General features: G+C 50.9%; 1 long non-coding RNA gene across 5 annotated transcripts; it reads left to right on the top strand.

Moving 5' to 3' along the window:
- The first annotated feature begins 1,492 nt into the window (after nt 1-1,492).
- LOC144289433 (uncharacterized) lies at nt 1,493-21,239 on the top strand. Of its 5 annotated transcripts, none has more exons than XR_013357323.1 (3): nt 1,493-1,628; nt 3,435-3,667; nt 20,902-21,239. It is a non-coding gene; the product is annotated as an uncharacterized LOC144289433 (long non-coding RNA). The 5 variants fall into 5 exon arrangements; XR_013357324.1 differs by lacking the exon at nt 20,902-21,239 and adding an exon at nt 13,717-13,988; XR_013357321.1 differs by lacking the exons at nt 1,493-1,628; nt 3,435-3,667 and adding exons at nt 17,470-17,856; nt 19,911-20,010.
- The last annotated feature ends 919 nt before the right edge of the window (nt 21,240-22,158 follow it).

Genomic DNA, 22,158 nt, shown 5'->3' with positions numbered 1-22,158 from the left:
TGGTCTTCAGGGACAGTGGGGATGCAGGACTGTTCCAGGCAAAAGGGACAGTGTGGGCAGAAGTCCTGAGTTTTGGGGACCCACAGCCTGTGTAGGTATGGTGAGGGCGAAGGGGCAGCGGAGGGTGGGGTGGGGTGGGGTGTGATGAAGCTGGGGCCAGGAATCTGGCCAGCTACTGCTCTTTGGGGAAGCAGCTGAGGTTTTGTCTCCTCCAAGAAGCCCTCAATGACTTCCCAGCCCTTGCTGCCCAAGCATTTACATGCTGCATGGTGTTTACTTGTGCACTTCTCCATTTTCTCCTCTAGGCTTTGAGCTCTGTAAGGAGGGAGGTAGCCTGTTACTGTCTCAGAGTCCCTCACACCTGGTGGGAATCCTGCTGCATAGTAGGGGCTCAGGAAAGGTTTGGGGGGGATCTGGAAAGGTTTCTTTCAAGCTGTAGCCTAGTCCTAGAGCACAAGCCAAAAAGGCAAAAAAGCACTGGCAGTGGCCCTGCTGGTTGAAGGATGTTTCCTTCCTCACACTTCTAGAGGGTCACATCAATGAGGTGGGGCGGGGGGAGGGGGGCAGTTTTAGGTCCAGGCTGGGGAACTCAGAGCCACACTTTCATTGAAATAGTCAGGTCAATGTAACTCAAAAATCCTGTGTGTCATTTGCTTCTGCCAAGAGCTGACGAATGACTAGGAAGCTGTGATCTGCGTTTGGCTGAGTGGTGGATGCTTTCGATCTCTGTTTCCAAATGCTAAAGGAGGGGTGCTGATGCGGGCTCCTCTCAGGAAAGCAGCCAGGCTTATTCGTTCTTGATTCTGTTAAAAAAAATTGACCTCCTAGTTACAGAACATTGGAAAATACTCAAAAATAAAAAGGAGGTGGGATGCGGTGGAGGTAGAGAGAAAGAGGAACAGAGGAAAAGATGAATGTTGTCCCCGTTTCCACTGCTTATGGAAGGTAGTGTCTTCCAGAAAGACTAAAGCAGCGACTTGAAATTCCAGCTTTGTCACCTGCCAGTTTCAGGGCTTGGGAAACTCCTTCCCCTCTCTGAGCACAGGTCCTTGCCCGTGGGGTGGGTGCAAGTGTAGCCACATGGGACGAATTAGCCCGCAGCCTGGCTCAGGAAGGGCTCCAAGAGCCTTGGCTGTTGGTTTTCATCACTTTCCCTGTTGCTAGATAACACTTTTTAGCCACATTTTAAAAAGCCCTTCTATTGTGGGGATTTTGAGACCCTGAATTAACTGCATTCTGCTGCTTCACTGAGGCTGGCTGAGTGGCTGCGCCTCGGAGTAAGTTGGGTGCCTTTAGGCTCCTGGGCTCCTCACTCCCTGGGGTACTCATCTAGCAGTGGCAGCACCTGGGGGTCTGGGCGGAGCTCACCAGGCCTGGTGCCCCCACTTCTGGAGGAGTGAGCTGTGCTCCCCGCTCCCAGTCACCGCAGAAGGAGGTGTGTGGGGGAGGGGCTGCCTGTGGCAGGATGCACTTGGCCTGTTTCCTAGGAAACCCAGCTGGGAGTGAGGAGGGACTTGGCCCTCCAGGGGCTCTCAGGACCTGGAAGGAGGCGCAGGAACTGGTCTAGAGTGCTGCTGGCTCACGGGGGTTTCAGCCCCCATGCCTCCTCAGGGTCTTAGGTCTACCAGGTGTGCCTGGGTGGAGGGGTGGGGGAGGGACGCCTGATGCTGTGATTCTGAATGCAGGGTGGGTTCTGGCTACCTGTGTTTCATGCTTAGTCTCCAGCCTACCTGGGCAGCCTCCTGCCAGCCTCCTTCCTCTGGGCCTGCCCCCACGCCGGTGGACTGGCTGGATGTAGTCCTTAGTCACTCCTCAGACCCTGCCTGCATCCACTCTGCAAGGATGTGCCCCTGCTGGGGTTCCTGGCAGCAGCCAGTTATAGGTGGCCTTCCTCTGTTCGGGATAACTTCCTCTCCAGTCTGGGGCACAGAGGTCAGGGGAGCCCTTGAGCCATGCCTGGTCAGCAGCCGTGGGGGGGGGGGGGCACTGTCTGCCCTCACCATCAATCACGCTCTAATCTCATAATCTCCTACCTCGCCTAGCCCAATCCCCTCCCTGGAGCCCCTGGTACACAGCACCCCTTTCAGTCCACAATTTGGGATAATGAGAGAAGGTACCACTTTCACATTCCTGCTTTGTGCCACAGGCAGTTCATACATCGCCTCCCACTTCACAGCAACTGCAAAGGAAGGTGCAGTGCCCTTTGTACAGATGGTAAAACCGAGGCTCGGTGAGACTTTGCATCTGGCAGAGCTGTGGTGCCCATCAGGTTTTGGGACGGACCGTTTTGGGATGGCCTTGAGATACCAGGGCCAGGTCACAGGAAACAGGTGCAGTGGGGCCCGGGGAGGTGTACAGGGTCCAGTAGTAATGCCCTTCCACATCTTGAACTTCAACTCAAGGCTCTGGTTCCCCAAGAGACCACAGTGGACACCCAGGTCAGCGCAGGAAGAAAACTAAACCCCAGGTTGTCAGCGGCAATTACTGAAAGCTACTGCTGGTGCTGGTTGCTATTTTTGGTGATCTCTGTGACCAGCTTCTGCAGAGAAGGCTTTTTAAGTCTGTGTTTGAAGAAATTGTCATGACTTGTATAAATGTGCATTAATGATCTATGTCCTGGCTGTGACACAGGTTTTTCCTTAGTGTTTGGCTAATTTGCAGGAAGCACCTATACATTGGGAGCCTGGGTCTGATTCATTCATGGTTGCTTATCTTTGACATGAGGGAAGGGCAGTTTTGCAGTCCTGTGCTGCCCTGGGAGCCATCAAAACCTGCCCTCTGCACCCAGCTGCTCTAGTGCCTCTCCCGGGGGCTCATGGGAGCGTGGGCAATGGGGGCTCTGTTGGAGTCAGACAGCCTGCGTGGGAATGCTGGCTCTGCCACTTAGGAGCTATGTGGCTGTGCGAAGCCACTTATCCTTACCGTGGTGTCTCAGCTTCCCAATCCGTTAAATGGGGGAAAATAATATCACCTACTTTAGAAATAGCCTTGTTAGGAAAATTAAAAGGGTTAATATATGTATAGTGTTTAGAACCACGCCTGGTACTATGAGGGTGTTTATAAAACAAAGTCAGTAAACAGGGGGAGATATACTGGGCAGTCAGGATGCCCCGAGGCTGGGCTACATCCATAGCCTCCTGCAGAGCCTCCTGGGCTTCTTTCTTAAGGTGGCGGAGTCTTGGGCCATGTGCCAACCCTCTGTCCTGGCACAGCTGATGGCACCCTGGAGCCCTGTGTGAGCCTAGAGTCCCCCGAGGTGAGCACCTGCACAGGTGCTCTGTTGAATGGTTGGTGACACACAGAGGCAGAGGGAAAAGGAGCCCCACTCCCCTGCCCCTGCCCTAATCCGGTGGTGGTGGTGGGGTGCTATCAGAATCTCAGGGTGCTTATAGCTTTCACACTGGCTATCATCCTTTTCCCACTTCTCTGCCCAGGGGTTTCTGACATTTCTCCTGTGGAGTACTTTGCCGGATCACATGGAAGTGGCCTGGAGTGTGTAGCTGGAAAAAAGCATCTTGAAGAATTTGGATACATTTCCTCTCCTTTTGAGAGCCAGTGACATGGAAACAAGTTGACTCTAGTGAAAAAGTGTTTACAAAGACTTTGGATGCAAACATGGCCTGAGGTCTTAGACGTGAGAAGAGCCTCACACTTGGAGGAAGGATGGGTGAGTGTGGGGCCAGGCAGCCTGACCAGGGCACCCACTTCCCAGGCCCTGCTGGGCAGGTCTGGCCCAACGTGTTCAGGCAGAGGCAGGTGGACGCTTGGCTGGCCGCCCTCCCAGCCCCCGGGCGCTGGAATCAGACGCCAGGTGCAGTCCTGGGCCTCCGCAGCGGGGCTCCAGCCATGCCCCCTTTGCAGAGGCAGTCCCAGGGTGCGATGCTGGCACGGAGCAGGGGCACTGCTCTGGGGCTCTCGGTGCCTCACCTTGGTCCAGCTCCTCTCCTTGGAGTGTTTGGCCAGCTCCCCTTACATGTCTCCCAGGCAGGACCTGAATCCTGACAGTTCAGCTTGTGGTCCAGCAATCTTAGGGGAGTGTCAGGAGAGGTCACTGGGGTCAGGTGGTGAGAGCCTTGAGTGCAGGGAGCAGAGTGAAGCGGGCAGCGCGCGGCCAGGTTTAGGGAAGTTTTCCCCTCAGCTAGTGTTGGGAAAGGAGGGAGGGTGGGGACATGGGAGCAGCCGGCTGTCTTGGCACATGATGGTAACCCCTCTCTTCTACCTTAGCTGGCGTATCTACCTGGGACCCTGGGTGGTTGATGGAGATTAGGCAGAGATGAGCTCCCCGCCAGGGGAGATATCAGAAGTATTTATAACTGGTGCAGCAGGGTCCCTCCCAGTGGATCAGGCCACATGCTGGAGCAGGGCCTTTTGGTGCCAGACATAACCTCCAGGGGCCTCCTGGGGTCCCGGGCTTTAGGGGCAGCTGGTGATTAGGGGGTATAGGCAGGAGTCATTTGCTAACCAGCTCTGAAGTGTTTCTGTATTTTAAACAACTGGTATAGCTCCAGTGGTGTGCACTACTGGTGTGCACCACTGGTGTGCATTACTGATATGCACTACTGAAGGCCAGCTCCGTCCCCCGAGCCCCCACCTTGGGGGCTGCTGCTGGGTGAGGGGACCTTCACGACAATCCATCCGTATGAGGGATGGTGAGGCTGAAAGATGGGAGGCAATAGGGGTGGAGAGGAGCGGGCAGGTGGGAGAGTGATTTAGGAAGCAAATCTCACCAGACTTTCGAAGATGTGGGGTTACTGGGAAGGCTCAGACCTTAAATGGGGTTCCTGGGCCACTCACTGAGGAATTCCAAGAGCTTCACAGTGTCTATAGAGCTGAGAGTAGGGTACGGGTGCTAGACCCTTCCGGCAGCTTGTTGGGGCATGGCTCACCCACACTGTGCCACACGGGAGCTTCGTGTTCGTCTAGAGAGAGAGGAGAGGTGGGGTCCCCCAAGGCGGGGCAGGTGTCATATGGGAGGTGACCCTCTTAGGCCTTGGAGCAATCTTTCTCTTTGTCCTTTATCCCTCCTCCAAACCCTGGTCCTTAGTCCTCTGGGACCTGGTGCATTCCCCTACTCCTACCTACACCCCCAGCCCACCATGGGGATCAGCCTCTTGAAAACCTTTAGCTCTGCCGAGTGGAGGGAATTTTTTTTTTTAAGATTTTATTTATTTATTCATGGGAGAGAGAGAGAGAGAGAGGCAGAGACACAAGCAGAAGGAGAAGCTCCGTGGGGAGCCCTGTGTGGGACTCGATCCCCAGGCCTGGGATCATGCCCTGAGCTGAAGGCAGACCCTCAGGGGTCCCAAGTGGAGGGAATTTATCCGCTTGGCTGGGCCTGCTCCCAGCCCCAGAGGACCATGGCGCCTTCAATTACTCCAGGTGCAAATTCATTTCATACAGATTCACAGAACGGCTGTAGAGGGCTGTGCTCTGGCTTTATTGCAAAATGCATTATTTTTCCACCTCTCTCAAAAATATTTATCTATGCTAATTTAGCACAGGAGCCAGCTAAGTTCTGCATGGGGAATTGCCCTATTAATTCTGCCGCCTGGAAATACTGTGTCCAGCTGCAGAGAAGTTCCTGCTGCTCCTGGTTGGAGGGCGAGGCTGGCGGCCTCCTCCCTCAGATTGGACCTCCAGGCCGGAGTGGGAGCAGGCTGTCTGGCTGACCATTTGGAGAGGTGCTGGGGAGCCTGTGTCTCCCACATAACTCCTACAGACTGAAAGAAAGAGCCCTTTGCATTTGGGAGGCAAGGTGGGAAGGGTGCAACTTTTCAGGTGGCCAGAGATGAGTTTCATTCTGGGGCAGGCGCCACAGCTTACCCACTGGGTGACCTTGGCCACATGACACAACCTCTCTGAGCCTCAGTTTCAGCATCTACAAAACACAGCAATGACCTTGCAGGGTGGTCATGCAGGCTATTCCCGTGAGGCTCTCAGAGCTGTGGGCATGAAGCAGGGGGGTGTGAAGGGAGGTTGGTGGTGCTGCTCACTTGCACAGCCACATTTTCTAGAGATTGTTTTCACCATTTGCCCATGAGTTAGAGTGCCACGTTCACTGTCTCACAGGTGAGCAAACTACCTGAGACACCCAGGCGGATGTCTCCAGGATCCCTGAACAGACCTGGTGTGCAGCCCTGGCCACACCTCATCTGAGCAATCCCACCAGGTTCCCGGACCGGAGTCCTCAGGTCACCCCCGATGCCTCCTTGCCCCCCACCCTCTCCCACACCCAGCCAGGCTCCCAGACCATGACTCAGCCATGCCACCTCTGGTGTCTTTCTCTTCACACTATCTCCCACCGGGAGAATGCAGTCCCCAGTTGCAGTTTTTGGGATTCCATTTCATTTCCCAGCAGCTGCAATCCTCTTAAAATAGAACTGGGACCATGTCATCTCACTGCTCAAAGGCTTTGGGTAGATTTTGTGGCACTTGGTGCACAAGCCAGGTGCCTGCCCTCGCCAGCTGCTTGCTCCTCCATACGTCTCAGGCACTTGCCCCTTTGCCCACTCGCTTCCTCCATTGGAGACAAGCCTTGCTCTTGACTCCCGGCCTTTGCCAGGTTCTTCCCTCTGCCCAGGGCACTCATCTTCTGCTCTTCATGTCCAAGGACTTGTGCCTCTCATTTGGGTCTGGGCTCCAAGGTCACCTGCGCAGAGAGGTCCCCTGGTCTCCCTTGCCCCTGGCTGGTCCCCCTCTCTTTCCTTGTGTGGTGTGCACCCACCCTGAGCAGTTCCACTTACCTGTCCATTTGGGGTCTGTTTCCGCCCTGGTAGCAGCCTACCCAACATCGGTGTCTCCCACCTCCCTGCTCCCTGACAAGACCCAGCGTGGCCGCCATTGCCCACCCTCTGGGTGCCCCCAGTCCCTCAGCTGCTGATGGATCTAAGGCAATCACCTCGACTCCATCCCTCTTGCCACTGATTGCTTTTGAAACCACAGGAGGCCCAAGTCCAGCCAGAGGTGTGAGGTTATTTGTTTTTGCGAAAGGTCAGATCATTCTTATTTTTCCTTTCTATTTTTTATTAAGGTATAAGGTACACAAAGTAAAACTCACCCTTTTTAGTGGACAGTTCAGTGAGTTGTGACAAACGTGTAGAGCCGTGGAACTGCTGCTACGATGGAGCGGTAAGGTGGTGTGTCCCCCCAGACTTCCCCGAGGCCTCTGCAGCCACCCCCTTGTCCTGTTCCCCTAGCTTTTTGCCTTCTCTGAAAGCTGAGTAAATGGAATCACACAGTATGCAGCATTGTGAATCTGGTTTCTTTGACTGGAGTTTGAGATTCATCATGTCATTATAAGTACCTTCCATTTATGGCAGAATAGTGCATCATCGCACAGATGTACCAGAGTTGGTTTATTTATTTCCCGGTTGAGGGATATTTGGATTGTCTCCAGGTTTTGGTCATTAGGAATAAAGCTTCCAGAAACATTCCTCTAGAGTTTGTGTGGACACGGTTCTGCTAACTTAGGCCGATACCTAGGAGTGGGATTGCTGGGGCATATGGTAGACGTATGTCGAGCTTTACGAGAAGCTGCCAACCCCTCTTCTAAAGTGGTGTCCTATTTTGTACGCCTCCAGTGATGTATGGGAGTTTAGCTCCTCCACATCCTCACAGGCACTTGTGGTTGTGAGGTGGTTTTTCCTGTTTTTTGTTTTTTAACTAGAAATAGATGTGTAGTGTTACCTCATTGTGGTTGTAACGCATATATTTTAACTTACATTTCCTTAATGACAAATGGTCCTGAGCATCTTTTTAGGTGTTATTTACCATCTGTATATCTTTTTCATTGAAGTGTCTGTTCAAATCTTGTGTGCATTGTACATTGGATTATTTTTTCCTTTTATTGAGTTTTGAGAATTCCTTATATATTCTGAGCATGGGCTCTTTATCAGACACATAATTTGCACATATATTCTTTGAGTCCTTGCCTCTCTTAACAGTGTTTTTTAAGGAGTAGAAGTTCTTATTTTCCTCAAATCCAGTCCATCAGTTTTATTTTTTGTGAAATGAATTGTGATTTTGGTATTGAATCTAAGGACTCTTTGCTCAACTTAGGTCACAAAGATTCTTCTTATGTTTTATTTTAGAAGTTTTATTGTTTTAGATTATCGTTAAGGTCTGTTCCACTGTGTTATTTTTTCATATGGTTCAAGATACGGATTGAGGTTGTCGCAATTCTTTTTCTTTCCCCTGCCTCCCTTCTTTTTCCTCTTCTTCCTCTTCCTCCTCCTCTTCTGTTTACCCTCCTCCCCCAACCCCCCTTCCTTCCCTCTCCTCTCTCCTCCTCCTCACCTACCCTCCTCCTCCTCCCCTCTTCCTTATTCTTGCATGTGATATATAATTGTTTCAGCCCCATCTGTTAAAAAGACTACCCTTCCTCCATTGGATGGACTTGAAAACTTTGTCAAAAATCAATCGAACATAAGCTTATGGGTCTATTTCTAGACTCTGTTCTGATTCATTAATCTATATGTCAGTCCTTTCTCTAATACCTCACTTCTCGATGATGGTACCTTTATAATAATTCCTGAAATCAAGTAATGCGCATCCACCAACTTTGTTTCTCTTTAAAAAATTGTTTCAATTATTCTAGTTTCTTTGTCTTCTCGTATCAAGCGTAGAATCGTATTGCTGATTTCTACACAAACCCCTCTGGGAATTTGATTGGAACTGCATTGTATGTATAGATCAGTTGAGGGAGAATTGACATTTGAACGACACTGAATCTTCCAATCTAGGAATATGGCCTATCTTTCCATTTTTTTTCCAGTCTTTGACTTCTTTCATCAGTGTTTTTAGTTTTCAGTAGGCAAATTTGAACATATTTTATAAGATTTAAGTATTTCATAATTTTTGATGTTATTGTAAATGGTAATTCTTTTCAGATTTTTTTTTTTAAATTTACTTGTCAAAGAGAGAGAGCACTAGCAGGGGGAGTAGCAGAGGCAGAAGGAAAGCACGCTCCCCACTGAGCAGGGAGCCTGATGTGGGGCTCCATCCCAGGACCCTGGGATCATGACCTGAGCTGAAGGCAGTTGCTTAAACTTACTGAGTCATCCAGGGGTCCTGTAAATGGTTCTTTTTTTTTTTTTTTAAAGATTTTATTTATTTATTTACTAGAGACACACACACACACAGAGAAAGAGGCAAAGGCACAGGCAGAGGGAGAAGCAGGCTCCATGCAGGGAGCCCGATGTGGGACTTGATCCTGGGTCTCCAGGATCAAGCCCTGGGCTGAAGGCAGCGCTAAACTGCTGAGCCACCCGGGCTGCCCTAAATGGTTCTTCTTAATATCAAATTCAAATTGTTCATTTCTTTTCAAGCAGTATAATTGATATTTGGTGTATTGGCCTTGTGTCCTATACTGATGTCAAGATCACTCATTAATTCTATCCAATCCCTTTTAGATTCTTCAGGATGTTCTATATCAATAATTATATCACCTGTATTTTTTCAATCTGTATGCCTTTAATTTCTGTTTCTTACTTTATTACATTGTCTAGGACCTCCTGGACAATTATGAATAGAAGCATTGAAGGTAGACATCCTTACTTTTTCTTGATCTTAGGAGAAAGCATTCAGTCTTTCACCAATATGTATGAGGTTAGCTGGAGGTTTTCCATTGATGCCCTGTATCAGGTTGAGGGAGGGTTTTTTAAAAATATTTATTTATTTATTTATTTGTGATAGACATAGAGAGAAGAGAGAGAGGCAGAGACACAGGCAGAGGGAGAAGCAGGCTTCATGCCGGGAGTCCAACACGGGACTCGATCCCAGGACTCCAGGATCGCATCCCGGGCCAAAGGCAGGTGCCAAACTGCTGAGCCACCCAGGGATCCCCAGGTTGAGGGAGTTTTTAATCACGCATGGATGTTTTACTGTTCTTAAAAGGAATCAGAAGGAAGAAACTCCCTTTTCTTCTGAACAGTTTTGTATCTGAGTATGATGTCTGGAACTGTGACAGCCATTTTGTGGCTATGAGGAGAGCTTGTTTGAGGAGCAAAGCCAACCGAATGATGATGGAAGAGTGGAGAGATGGAAATAACCTGGGTCCTTTCCATCGCTGGTCCACCAAATTAAGTGGTCCTGGACCCTTGCCTATCACTAGAATTCTTGGTTTGGAGGAAAACAGGAAATTAATAGCCTTATTGTCTAAGCCTTTGCGTTTTTGGGTTTTGCTTCTTGCATCTAAGAGCCACTAAATGAATACATACCAACACCTGAGGATAGAGACTTTTTCTTTTTCACTGTTGCATGCTCCATACCTAGAATGGTGCCTGGAATATAATAGGTACTTGCTAAAAGTTTGCTGCATAAACCAGGGAAGGCCAGGACAGGGGGATTTTCATTTCTATTATCATTTTTTCTTCGATCTAATGGAAAAGACATGGGGACAAAGCAAGAATATTTAGAATATGGCAGGTGAACTTTGGAAAAGAGACATCAGAAATCCAAGTAAGAATGAAACAGCAGGTGTTGGCAAGAATGCGGAGAGAAAGGAACGAACCCTCACGCACTGTTGATGGGAATGCAAGCTGGTGCAACCACTGTGGAAAACAGTGGAGGTTCCTCAAAAAGTTAGAAATACAACCATCCTATAATCCAGTAATGGCACTATTGGGTATTTTCCCCAAAATACAAAAACAGGAATTCAAAAGTATGCATTGCAATGTTTGTAACAGCATTATCAATGATAGCCAAATTATGGAGAGAGCCCAGATGGCCATTGATGGATGAATGGATAAAGAAGAGGTGATATATATAATGGAATATTACTCAGCCATCAAAAAGATGGACATCTGCAATGATGTGGATGGAGCTAGAGTCTATTATGCTAAGTGAAAGAAGTTAGCCAGAGAAAGACAAAGAGCATATGGCTTCACTCATATGTGGAATTTAAGAAACAAAACAAATGAGCCAAGGGGAATAAAAGAGAGGCAAACCAAGAAACAAATTCCTAACTACAGAGAACAAACTGATGGTTACCAGAGGGGAGGTTGGTGGGGGGAAGAGGGAAATAGGTGAAGGAGTCTACAAAGTGCACTTGTCATGATGAAAAAAAAAAAAGATTGAAAAAAGAAATAAAATAATTTTATAAAAAAGAAACCCAAGTAAGACTGGGATTAAAATCAGGTCTCGGTGTGGACGTGTGAAGGACAAAAGAGGAGGAAAGCAGCAGTTAATCCCAGGGAAGACAGGGACAGCTCCAGAGAGCCCTGCTCAGAGCCGCCGTACAGGTCTGAAAGCCGGATATCTGCCGTGTAAGGATCAGGATTTTTTTCCTCTCTCAGAGCGACAACCAGTGAGACTTGTTCTTCAGTCATGAGCCCTGTTATTCGGAAGATAAACCATACGGATCACAACGGGGAAAGAGAACATGTAATGCTTGCAAAATTCCTGTGCGTAGTTGCTCTATGCCTAGAATTTATGCTCGCTCGCAGTTTCATGTTTCACTTAGATGTACCTCAAATGAGGTAATGGCGTTGTGACTGGCTGTCACCTCCCATCAGCCCATCACTCCTGGCCCTGGGGGAGGTGATAGATGCGGTCAGAACACGCCTCCCGCACCGGCTGGTCGTGCCTGCTGTGTGCTGAGTTAGGGGTGGGCAGTGCCTTCTCTGTCACCACCTTCTTCCCCCCACACCCCATGATGGCAATTGACTCATGCTACCTTGGAATGTTCCGGACCCTTTGAATTTATACTTTTGGTTGTACAGTATGGGTGTTAAAGTTGAGAGCTCAAGGCAGAGTGTTTGAGTTCAAATCTTGTCTCTGCCACCTACCAGCCTCTCTGTGCCTCTGTTTCCTATTTTTAAAAAAGATTTCTTTATTCCTGAGAGACACAGAGAGCAAGGCAGAGACACAGGCAGAGGGAGAAGTAGGCTCCCTCAGGAGAGCCCGATATGGGAATCGATCCTGGATCCTGAGATCATGTCCTGAGCTGAAGGCAGACACTCAACCGCTGAGCCACCCAGGCGTCCCTGTGCCTGTTTCCTTATCCATAAGAAAGGGGGTGCCATTTGTACCTACCCCAGATGCCTGGGAGATGTGGGAAGGGAGGGCATCTGAAGCCTGTAACTGGGAGTTGAGCAGGACCACGCTAGTTATCTTCAGGCCTGGCTTCGATGTTGGATGTGGGGGAATGGCCTCACGGGGAGGACCTTGGGGCACAGGTCAGGGACCTGTAGGGTGATTCTTCAAATGAGGTAGAGCTGGAGTAGAGGATGGAAACCAGAACTCGCATGCCACAGCCATCCTGACCGTGGGCAGGGAAGCAAGCCGCTCCAGGGCCCAGAATAAAGATGTCTTGAGGTCTTCTGGGGCTGTTGACGAATGGAGAGAGGAGTAGGAGATTGGGGCCGGCAGAAGGTGAAGCCAGGGCCCAGCCTGGCCAGCATCTGTTAGGCTTCAAGGGCTCCTACTTGCAAGGAGGAGTTGGAGTACATACCAGTTCTGGATTGTAGGGTGGGGTTATGGTGGCTCCCCCTCATCCAGCTTGTGACCCCCACTGTGGATGTAGGAATGTCATAGGCGGAAGAACCCATTAATTGAGAACAGCTCTGGATTGACCCAAAGTTTACAAAGGTAATATGGAGAACTCCGCATACCCTCACCAGTCTCCCAGGTCTCTTCCTGATCGAACCCATGTGGTTCGTCTGTCGCAGCAGAGGAACCAGTGTTCACATGTTATTAATGAACGTCCACAGTGGATTCGGATTTCCTTAGTTTTTACCTGGTGTCCTTTTGTTTTTGCCCCAGGACCCCATTCATGACACCGCATTACATGTGTCAATCACGTCTCCTTAGGCTTCTCTTGGCTCTGACAGCCTCTCACTTCCCCTGTTGTTGATGACCTTGACAGTTTTGGGAAGTGCTGGTCAGGTATATTGTAGAATGAATCCCCCCTCAACTGAGATTTGTCTGACAATACTGGGGTTATAGGTTTGGGGAGGGAGACTCCAGAGGTAAAGAGTCCTTCTCATCACATCAGATCACGGGTGCATGCTGTCAACCCGATGTATCACTGTGGGTGTTGACCTTGAGCACCTGGCTGAGGTCACGCTTGTCGGGTGTCTGTGCTGTGAAGTTACTCTTTCTCCCCTTTTCCACACTGAACTCTTTGGAAGGAAGGGCAAACATATCTTTATGCTCAGTTCAGGAGGGAAAGCAAAGCCCGGGGGTGTGAAGTTTCTTGCCCAGTGGCCAGGTTGGCATTTAAACCAGACAGTTCTTTGTCTTTCTGAAAGCTGCCACACAATGTCACCTCGAGAAGGCACCAAAGAGCTTTAAACAGGCAGGTGGGTGCTAAGGGGAGAAGGGGCCTTAGGAAGCTCCTTGCTTCTTTGAGAAAGGAGTGTACACAGGCAAAGCTTTTTACCCGAGAGGGTGCTTCACAGTTAACTTCCTCGTGGGTTTAGGGGATGCCTGTGCTTTTTGCCCACTTTGTGTTGCTTTTCCTTATTTTGGTAAAAGTTCTTGATTTCCCTTTGGGGAAGCACACCCCCCTCCCCACTGCCATGAAGTCAGCCATGGTGGGTCTCTCCATTAGCATCATGCTCCTCTATCCATAGGGTGGATGATTCAAGCCAAGCTAGTCATACCTCCCTTCTCCCCAGGATTTGAGAGTGTCACATGCTAGGCTGGCGTTGGTCACCCACTCTGCTCTGCATGGGAGGGATGCATTCCCAGGTTTTCTTGCTCTCTGATTTCCAGGTAGCTTCAACCAGCGGGAGACACAAGTAGATTGGTAAAGAGGAAGAAGGCCGGTTGCCCTCTTGCTGTGGTGGCCCCCAGGTGGAGGCTCTTGTCTGCTGTTATTGCTGGGGTTCTAGCTCCCTGGGCAGCCCCAGATCTCAAACCAGCACCAGCCTCTTCTCTTGTCACCTCTCTACTCTTAGGAGTGGCAGCAGCTTCCACTGGGTTCACCTCTGGTTTGTCTGGCTTGGCAGTGCTCCATCAGCTACATAACCAACCTCCTGTATTAAATGCCTTTTTGCAAAAGACCTAGAGTGGTTTCTGTTTTTCAGACTGATAAACACGTGAGAGCCGGCTGGCATGGGTGCTTCCTTGGGAACACATGTTAAAGGCTGCCTGGCCAGTTCTTATAGCCTCAGAGGCCACACTTCTGTGACTCCTGGGCCTCCTGAAGCCTGGCTGTCCAGCTGCTCTAGATCCTTCTGTCATGTTCCTTTCTGGTCATCATTTCTGTTTATCTGCTGCTTTGGGCTGAAGACGGTAACATATATGAGGAAAGGGGTTTTTCCGGTTGGATCTACGAATGATGGTTTCCTGGTGAAAATAAAACAGCAAAGCTATCTTCTTTCTCTCATTTTCTCTCTCCCAGCCCCTTCCCAGAGCTGTAGCACTGCTTTTGTTCTGGAAATGTTACAAGTAGTACTAGATCAGTCCCAAATGTTCTTGCATATGGGGCTGGGGCAGGGAGCCTTGTGAGCTGTTTGCATCTTTGGGAAAATGGACACACAAAAGGCAGAGGCTGGAATCCCTCATCTCTGAAGGGGCCAGCTCCAGCATGAGTATCGGGGGGGAGACTTTGGATGAGGATGACTTGGGCAGTGTACTCACTCATCCTTGATTCAGACATCGTGGCCATGTAGGAGGGTGGGCCAGTTACCAAGGATGGGCAGCTGCATGGAGATAGCCCTTGGGGAAACCAGCTGGTGAGTATCTAGGCGGCAGGTAGGGAGAAATGCCCTTTGCACCACATTTAGTCAGGGCTGCCAGAGTTCTAACAATAAAGTGGCATTTTATTTCCATTTGCATTGTTTCCCACGTGTACATCTGCCTCAGGAACGTTCTTCCAAGCTCAGACATCAGAGCCACTCAGTGTTGGGTGGGGTAACTGATAGGTAGGGAACTCCTTCACTGCAGATGCTGTGCCATCATAGGCTTGCAGGGCTGGGGTCCCCTGCTGGCAGCAAGTTGGACCCTAGACCTCTTTGAGTTCTTTGCAATCCTGCTTCCTCTGATTCTCTAACAGTGTTCCTTCCTTCACTGCACTGTGCAGGCAGCGAGATCCCCAAGGAGGTGCCATTGTCATCTTGAGGGGACAAAATGAGCAAGGTCTCTGGGGTTCCATCTAAACTTTGCTATATTCTCACAGCTCTCTCTCTCTGGAGAGCTCACTCCTCTGCCAGCTGCTGTCTTTCTCCGAGGATGGCCAGAACCTTGCTGAACTTGCTCAGGAGTCTACCTGGATCTGCCCAGGGCATGTGGTCTCTGCTTGTGATTTCACCAGGCAGCCTGGGCTGACAGCAGCAAAGATGATAGCATTGGAGCTTGGGCAGCCAAGAGCACCTTGTGTTTATGCCAGCCAGCTCCTCACCTCAACTTTACCTGGACAAGAGCCAAAAAAGCATGTGTCAAGACTATTGCTATTGTCCTTTAAGCAGGAGGATATCAGATCCAGAGTGGGTTGTGGCCACCTCACAGTGAGACTGTGGGTCGGAGACATGCCTTCTGCTCCACACCCCTCCCTCCAATGGAGAAGGCTTGGTTCACTATTTCTTCTACAGTGGGGAATGGCTAGAACTGTACCAGTAAGATCCCTTTCCCCCAGAAGTCACCCTAAGTCTTATAAACAAAGAGAATTTTTTTTAATTTTTCTTTTTTTAAACATTTTTAAAAATTTATTCATGAGACACACACACACACACACACACACACACACACACACACACACAGAAAGAGAGAGAGAGAGGCAGAGACACAGGCAGAGGGAGAAGCAGGCTCCTCACAGGGAGCTCGATCCCAGGACCCCAGGATCATGCCCTGGGCCAAAGGCAGGCACAAAACTGCTGAGCCACCCAGGGATCCCTACAAAGAGAATTTAATACAGGGAATTCATTACAGAAATGATAGAATCGCTAAGAAGCCAAACAATGGCTGGCCTAGAAGCCAGGGCCCCAGGCAGGATCCAGAGCCATGGTGGGGGCTTCCTGGCAGTAGCTGGGATCATGGAGAGGGGTTCAGTTTTAGTGGAACCTGGGGAAGGAGGAAACATGGCATTGCCAGAGATACTGCCCATGGCCCTCGGAGAGGGGAGAAACACTTTGGCTCTTCTGTTCCTGCCTTCCATCTTTCATCGGTACCTCCCATTGGATGGAGCCACTGGGAAACCGAAGGCAAGGGGGCCTGGGAAATGTAGTGCCTTGTGATACCGAACAGGGCCAGGGAAGGGAAGAGATTGGATTGCAAAAAGGCAAGCCTCAGACACAGTATCCAACATCCTCATGGCCAGCCATAGCCTGGCTAAGCCTGGAGTCAGAGCTTGGTGGTTTCTATGCCTAACTGAGGCCACACCTTTGGATGAAACAGGAGGAAGATGAGGGGTTTGCACGGTCTAAGAGTTGAAGAGGGAAACCCCACAATGGGACCAGCAGGATACTACCCCTTGCCACACACACCTGGTTCCCTTACTCCTTAGCTGTGTGGCCCTGACCATCACAAAGGTGGCCCAGTATCTTTGGGAGCCTCAGTTGTTTCCATGTCTTAAATGGGAATAATGTACCCTCATGGACATAATACTGTAGACACGGAATGAGACAAGGTCCTGATGAGATGTCTGAGCACTGCCTTTCTCTTCTTTCAGCCAGTGGCTCCTCAAATTGGTGACAGACTGTGTGGCTGTATGCTCTGAGGAGCACAGGGACATTCGGGCTCCCCCTGACCTAGGCTGCCAGCTGTGGGGCCCGCCCTGCTTTGTAGGAAGTGGAGGCAGAGGAGGAGGGGGAGAGGGTGAGGCAGGGAGGGAGGACAGACAAAGGATAGGGGACAGCAAGATAGATGAGCTGTGGATGCTGGAGGGAGACAGCTGGGCGGGGGGCGGGGGGGGCTGCTTTCTTCTGGGAAGTCAGTTTTCTTTTTTTTCAGTCCTTGGCTGGGAATGTTCCAACACCACCTTTTACAGGCATTGAAAGGGTCTGTAAAGGTGGGGAGACCATTGTCCCCCAACATAAAGGGACAGTGACCGCATTGTCTGAACAGGCTATCAGGAGGGGCTGGGGTTGCCAGGCAGGGAGGGGAGAGTAGGGAGGAGGACGGAGGAACTGGTGGGGTTGTGGCAAGAGGGACCCCCACTTTCCTTTAAGCTTTAAGAGAGACCGTAGGGAGAGTAACGGTCCTAATGAGTCGGCCTCCACCTTTCCAGGAGAGCTGGCCAGAGGAGTCAAGTGAGTTTCCTTCCGAGGTGCCATTCAGTTGGTCCTTGGGTCACTCGGTGAGCAAGGGCCCAGAAGCCCCAAATTGCCACTACCCCTGCTGAAAAAGAGACCCACTGGGGAGTCAATAGCACAACTGACTTTGTGAAGTCTGCAGCAGCTGCTGTGTTCGGGGGCCCCGGGGCTGGCTCATCACCTGGCTGTGCCCCTGCCTGACCGGCCCTGGTGGAGGAGGGGCGCCACGGACTGCAGGGCCCTCTCGAGCGCTCTGTCTCCGTCGCCATGGCAACCCGGCGCCTTCCGCACCTGTCACACCAGTGATAGGAGCCTGTGGGTCCTGGGCAGACCCCACCCCAGGCAAGATATGTGGACAGTTAATCCAATTAGGTGTAGGGAGGGGGTGAAGAGCTCCCCCCCCCCGCTGGTGCTAAGTAGCTCCCAGGGCTCCCGTAGACTCCAGATCCACACCGCACGCGCAGGCGGGCTCTCCTTTTCCCTCCAAAAGCTGTTCTTTCTCCTACCTCTCTGGTCACAGTGGACTACAGTGCCATGTTCCAGTTGCTGAGGCCAGAACCTTGGAGTTCATGGCCAAACCTCCTCTTCCCTCTGGATGACTGTTAGAGCCCCCCAACCCTCCCCCAGCTGTTGTGAGCAAAGCAGCCAGGGCCACTACAGAGTAAGCAAAGTAGCCCTCTGCCCTACTCAGAACATCCCTATGGGGCCCACCTCACTCAGAATGACACCCACTGGCCTTACAATTACATGACCTGTGTGCCCCTCAGGTTCTTCCCCAAACCCACATGGCTCCTGTGTTCCAATGTCCCCTCCTCAGCGAGGCCCGCCTGCTTTAAATTGTTAGCTCCCTGGGCTCTCTCACCCCTCATCTGTTCCCAGGCATTCTACTAAGGCATCATTGACTCATTTGTTAAAGCTCTTGTTTACGTTCCGTCCTGGGAATGCGGCCTGTGCTGGGCGCTCCCTGTGTGCCCAGGACTGCAGCATGGAGGGGCCACCTGTTCTCCTGTCCACCCCAGCTCATGGCCAGTCGGGGCCTGAGGCAGCAGCCGGCTGTCTTGGTTAAGGCCATTCAACCCCGTGTTTCCGTTGATTTCAGAGTAGATGCCAACATTTGAGAAAATCGAGGTCTTTAGAATTAGATTAGAAACCTGGATTAGAAACCTGGATTTTGGAATTCTCTTGGAAAGGGGGTGGTTTGGCCATGCTATGCCCACCTGCCCACCCAGCTGGAGCTGGCTGGAGCCGGGCAGTGGCTGTCCCCTTGGGTGGTGAGAAACTCCCTGGGAGTTGCTCACTCCCAGCAACTTTCTCATCTCCTGAAGTTCTCAGCCCTCGGGGCCACTGGAGCTTGGGCTCTCCGAGGGCTCCAGGCATCTTTCCCGGGTTGCCGGCCCCTGCTGCTCTGAGCCTGGGCTCAGCGTAGAGTGATGGGTCAGACTTCGTCTCTCTCTGGATAGGGGATAGAGGTGGATGAGGCACAGAGGTGGATCCCATAACCTCACAAGGCCGGTGGCCAACCCCAATCCCTGGTGGCCTGTCAAGTAAGGAGGATTTAGGCCACAGGAGCGGAGACTGGGCAGTGATAGGACCGCACCGTGGTACAGCCCACCGGTGGTGAAGTTGGACAGACCGGGTTTGGATCCTGTCTCTACAAATTTCCGGTGACCCCCGGGGTTCCTCTGAGCTGCGGTGGTCCTATTTTTAAAATGAGAATGATAGTAATAATGACCGCCTCGCAGGCCCGTGGCAAGAGTTCAGTGAGGTGGCATACCGAAAAAGCTCAGCTCGGTGCCTGGTGGGCAGTATGCACCTTTTACTGACAGCTTTTGTATTAACCCTGGAGCCACGGAGCCAGTCATCAGTACACACAGCTGACCAGTGTGAGCCCCCCACTCCCAGTGAGACCCCTCGGGTTGAGGGAATTTCTACCTAATGCAACAAGACCTACTATAGTCTTATTCTCCACAGACGATTGGGTCTTTTGAAGCACTGGGAGCTGGTTGGGGATGCACGTTAGTCTTTCCAGAGCTGGAGGGGGTCGGTGCCCTGGATCCTGGAAAGCACTGAGCTTCACTGATGGGCTGGGAGAGTGCACCCGGGCTGGAGCTCGACTTTGGGAAACTGACTTCCCTGGAGCAGGCGGGACTTAGGGGTGATGTGGGTCCCATGGGGGCACAAGACTGGGCACCAGGATGGCCCGTCAGCTGCTAAAGTGCCAAAGTTCTTCCACGCCCGGAGAAAAGCCCCTGTCTTGAGCTCTTGTGTGTTCCTCTATCCCGGTGCTCTCCAGGATGCCCTCATGCACCTGCCCACCCTCCCACAGCCAACAGGCCGGTGCCTGGCCCCCTGCCCTTCTGATGGGCTGGCACTTCTGACAACCTGCCACTGCTTCCTGCTCAGCCACAGGCCACTCGTGAGGCTCTAGTGGAGCTCGGGCTCCTACCAGTGCTCTTCCTGGACTGTCTGGCTGCTGCTCGGGTCACCAGCCTACCCCCAGGGCCCTCAGCAAGCCAGCAGCACTCTGTTTTCCTAAACCCAGGGGTGGGAAGGGGTCCTAGAGGAAAGCAGGGTACTGTTTTCAGAAAAAGCATCATTGCTTGCATTTATCCTCATTTTTCTGGGGCTCACCTTGCACTGCTGTTTTAAGCGCTTTCTGTGTGTTAGCTTGTTCCGGCCACCCACTGTCATAATTGTACTGATTCTGGTCTTTAGGTGAGTTGTGTCCTTGCCTGGAGATACATGGCTAGTGAATGTGGAGCCGGCACCAAACCTGGGCAACCTGCTTCCATAGACCATGCTCTCAGTGACAAAGGTCAGGTACAATAGCAGGGGAGAGGGCCCCGACCAGCCTGCAAGGCTACAGCTCTGGTACCCAAGCCAGGGCAGCCCACCCCTCCTCCTCTAGGCCCGGTCCCTAGATGCCTGCTGGTGTCACAGCTGAGGTAGTACAGCCCTGGCCACATGGACACTGCCCACTGCACCTTCTGGGCTCCCTGGGCTTCCCGTCCCCTCCCTGCTCCTCCATCACTGCCTCTCTGGGGATCTTGACAGTAGATAAAGTGACAAGTCTTTGTGCTCAATTAAGACACATTGTCCCACCAATTGGGAAGTGGGAAATGGCTGGGCTGTTTTACAAATAGAAACAATTCTTGTTCATTATCCCTTAATTGAGGCAACAAAGGGCTCTGGAAAACATCCATCAGAAACACATTCATGTACATCATCAAAGGGGATTGGGTTTAGGAGTGCAGAAAGCTACAGCAAATGTTCCAATCAGGAGCCACGCAGACAAAGGGAAACAAAGGCCCAGAAACACAAACGCTACAGAATTAGTCCAATTATGCAGTTGATGTGGTGGGGAAAAGTTTTCTGGCTTCTGGCCAGCTCTTCTACTAGCCTCTTTTTACTCCTCTACTTCCTTGATAGAGAGGAAAGAACCTCCAGACTCCCGGTAAGCCTGGCCTTGGTCCCCAGAATGAGGAAGGAATGGGCTGATAGAATGCCCAGCAGGGGTGGCGAGTAGTTGTAATCTAAATCCTAGATGTGGTCTGCCTATAATCAACTCCTCCCTCTTTCTGGTCAGTATGCTTCTTGTGATGTGACCTCAGATGCCAAAGTAACTCTGTCTCAGTGTTGATTTTCATGGTCAGCTTGCGGCTGCTGAAAGTCCCTAAACTATTTTTATGTGACTTTTTGTTTTCAGCCTGAATCTTCCCCATCCTATATGTATGCAATTGAATTTTGCCATCCAAGTTAGAAGCTTGCCTCATCCCTGTTTGTCCCAGTATGTTTGTCTTGTCATTCTGCGGAGCTGCCTGGAAGTGGCATGCTGAGACCATGACCTCGGATGCTCCTGGAGGTGAGCCCGCTGCCATCTCAGCTCCCCTAAGGGCTGGAAGAAGGAGAAACTCAGGGGCTCCAGATGGCAAGAGCTCTTCCTCCTTTTATTTTTTACAATGACTGGTCACTTTACAAAACCTGGAAATCACCAAAGAGAAACAAAAAAGCAGAAGTAAATAAACAAGTCCCTCCAGACGGTGAGTCAGTTTGTATGAATGATTTTGTTTCCTCCTGGCCTTTGTTCTGGGTACACCTTCCCCTGGGGTTGAGAACATCTTACCTATGACCTCAAATTGGAGTCTGATTTTTTTCCCAACATTTTTTCTCATGGCTAAAAACTCTTTCTGCTCCTCTTTTTAATGACAGCACAACATTCCATCACATAGAGGTGCCATCAGCTAGTTTCAAGATCATCACTGAGCAGGAGATTGGGATAGTTTCCAGCTTCCCGCTGCTACCGGTGATGCTGTCATGAACATCTTTGGGCATAGACTCTCACCCTTCAGGTGATTTCCTTACGACAGACTCTAGGAATGAAATCACAGGTTCAAAAGTTATGACTACTGCAAGGCCATTGCTGCGTATTGCCAAGTTACCTTCCGAAAAGGCTACACCAGTTTACAGTTTCACTACCGGATTATTACCACGCCTATTCTGGTGTTGTAGTATTTATCTTGGGGAAAAAAGGTTTTGCTTAGGAATCGGAGGTGTGCATGTGTGTATGCATGTGCATATACTTATGTGCACACATGCATGTACCTGCCCTTACCTGTGCATGTGTGGGGATGTTGGAGGGGGCAGTTTCCGCATGTTCCACATATTTTTCTAGATATGGGAAGGGGAGAAATCCCCATGTGCCCTCCCATTCCCACCCTAGGGGAGTTTATTGAAAGACTTAGCTAATCAAGTTTGTGTGATCAGATATTGGCTGCCTGTGTCCCCCATGACACCCCCCCCCCCATCCTGTCTGCAGGGTTGAGCAGCCATCTGGTTAAACTTGACTCAAACCTCCATCCCTTACTTCCTGACAGTCCAGTCCTGGCTCCTAATGTGTGTCTCTGGCCCACACCCATCAAGGGTGGGTCTCTTGCTGCAGGACCCCTCCCTCACTGGGCTCAAA

This window comes from Canis aureus, chromosome 19 (assembly GCF_053574225.1).
Source record: "Canis aureus isolate CA01 chromosome 19, VMU_Caureus_v.1.0, whole genome shotgun sequence".
Lineage (NCBI taxonomy): Eukaryota > Metazoa > Chordata > Mammalia > Carnivora > Canidae > Canis > Canis aureus.
This window is presented reverse-complemented; position numbering and strand designations above follow the sequence as displayed.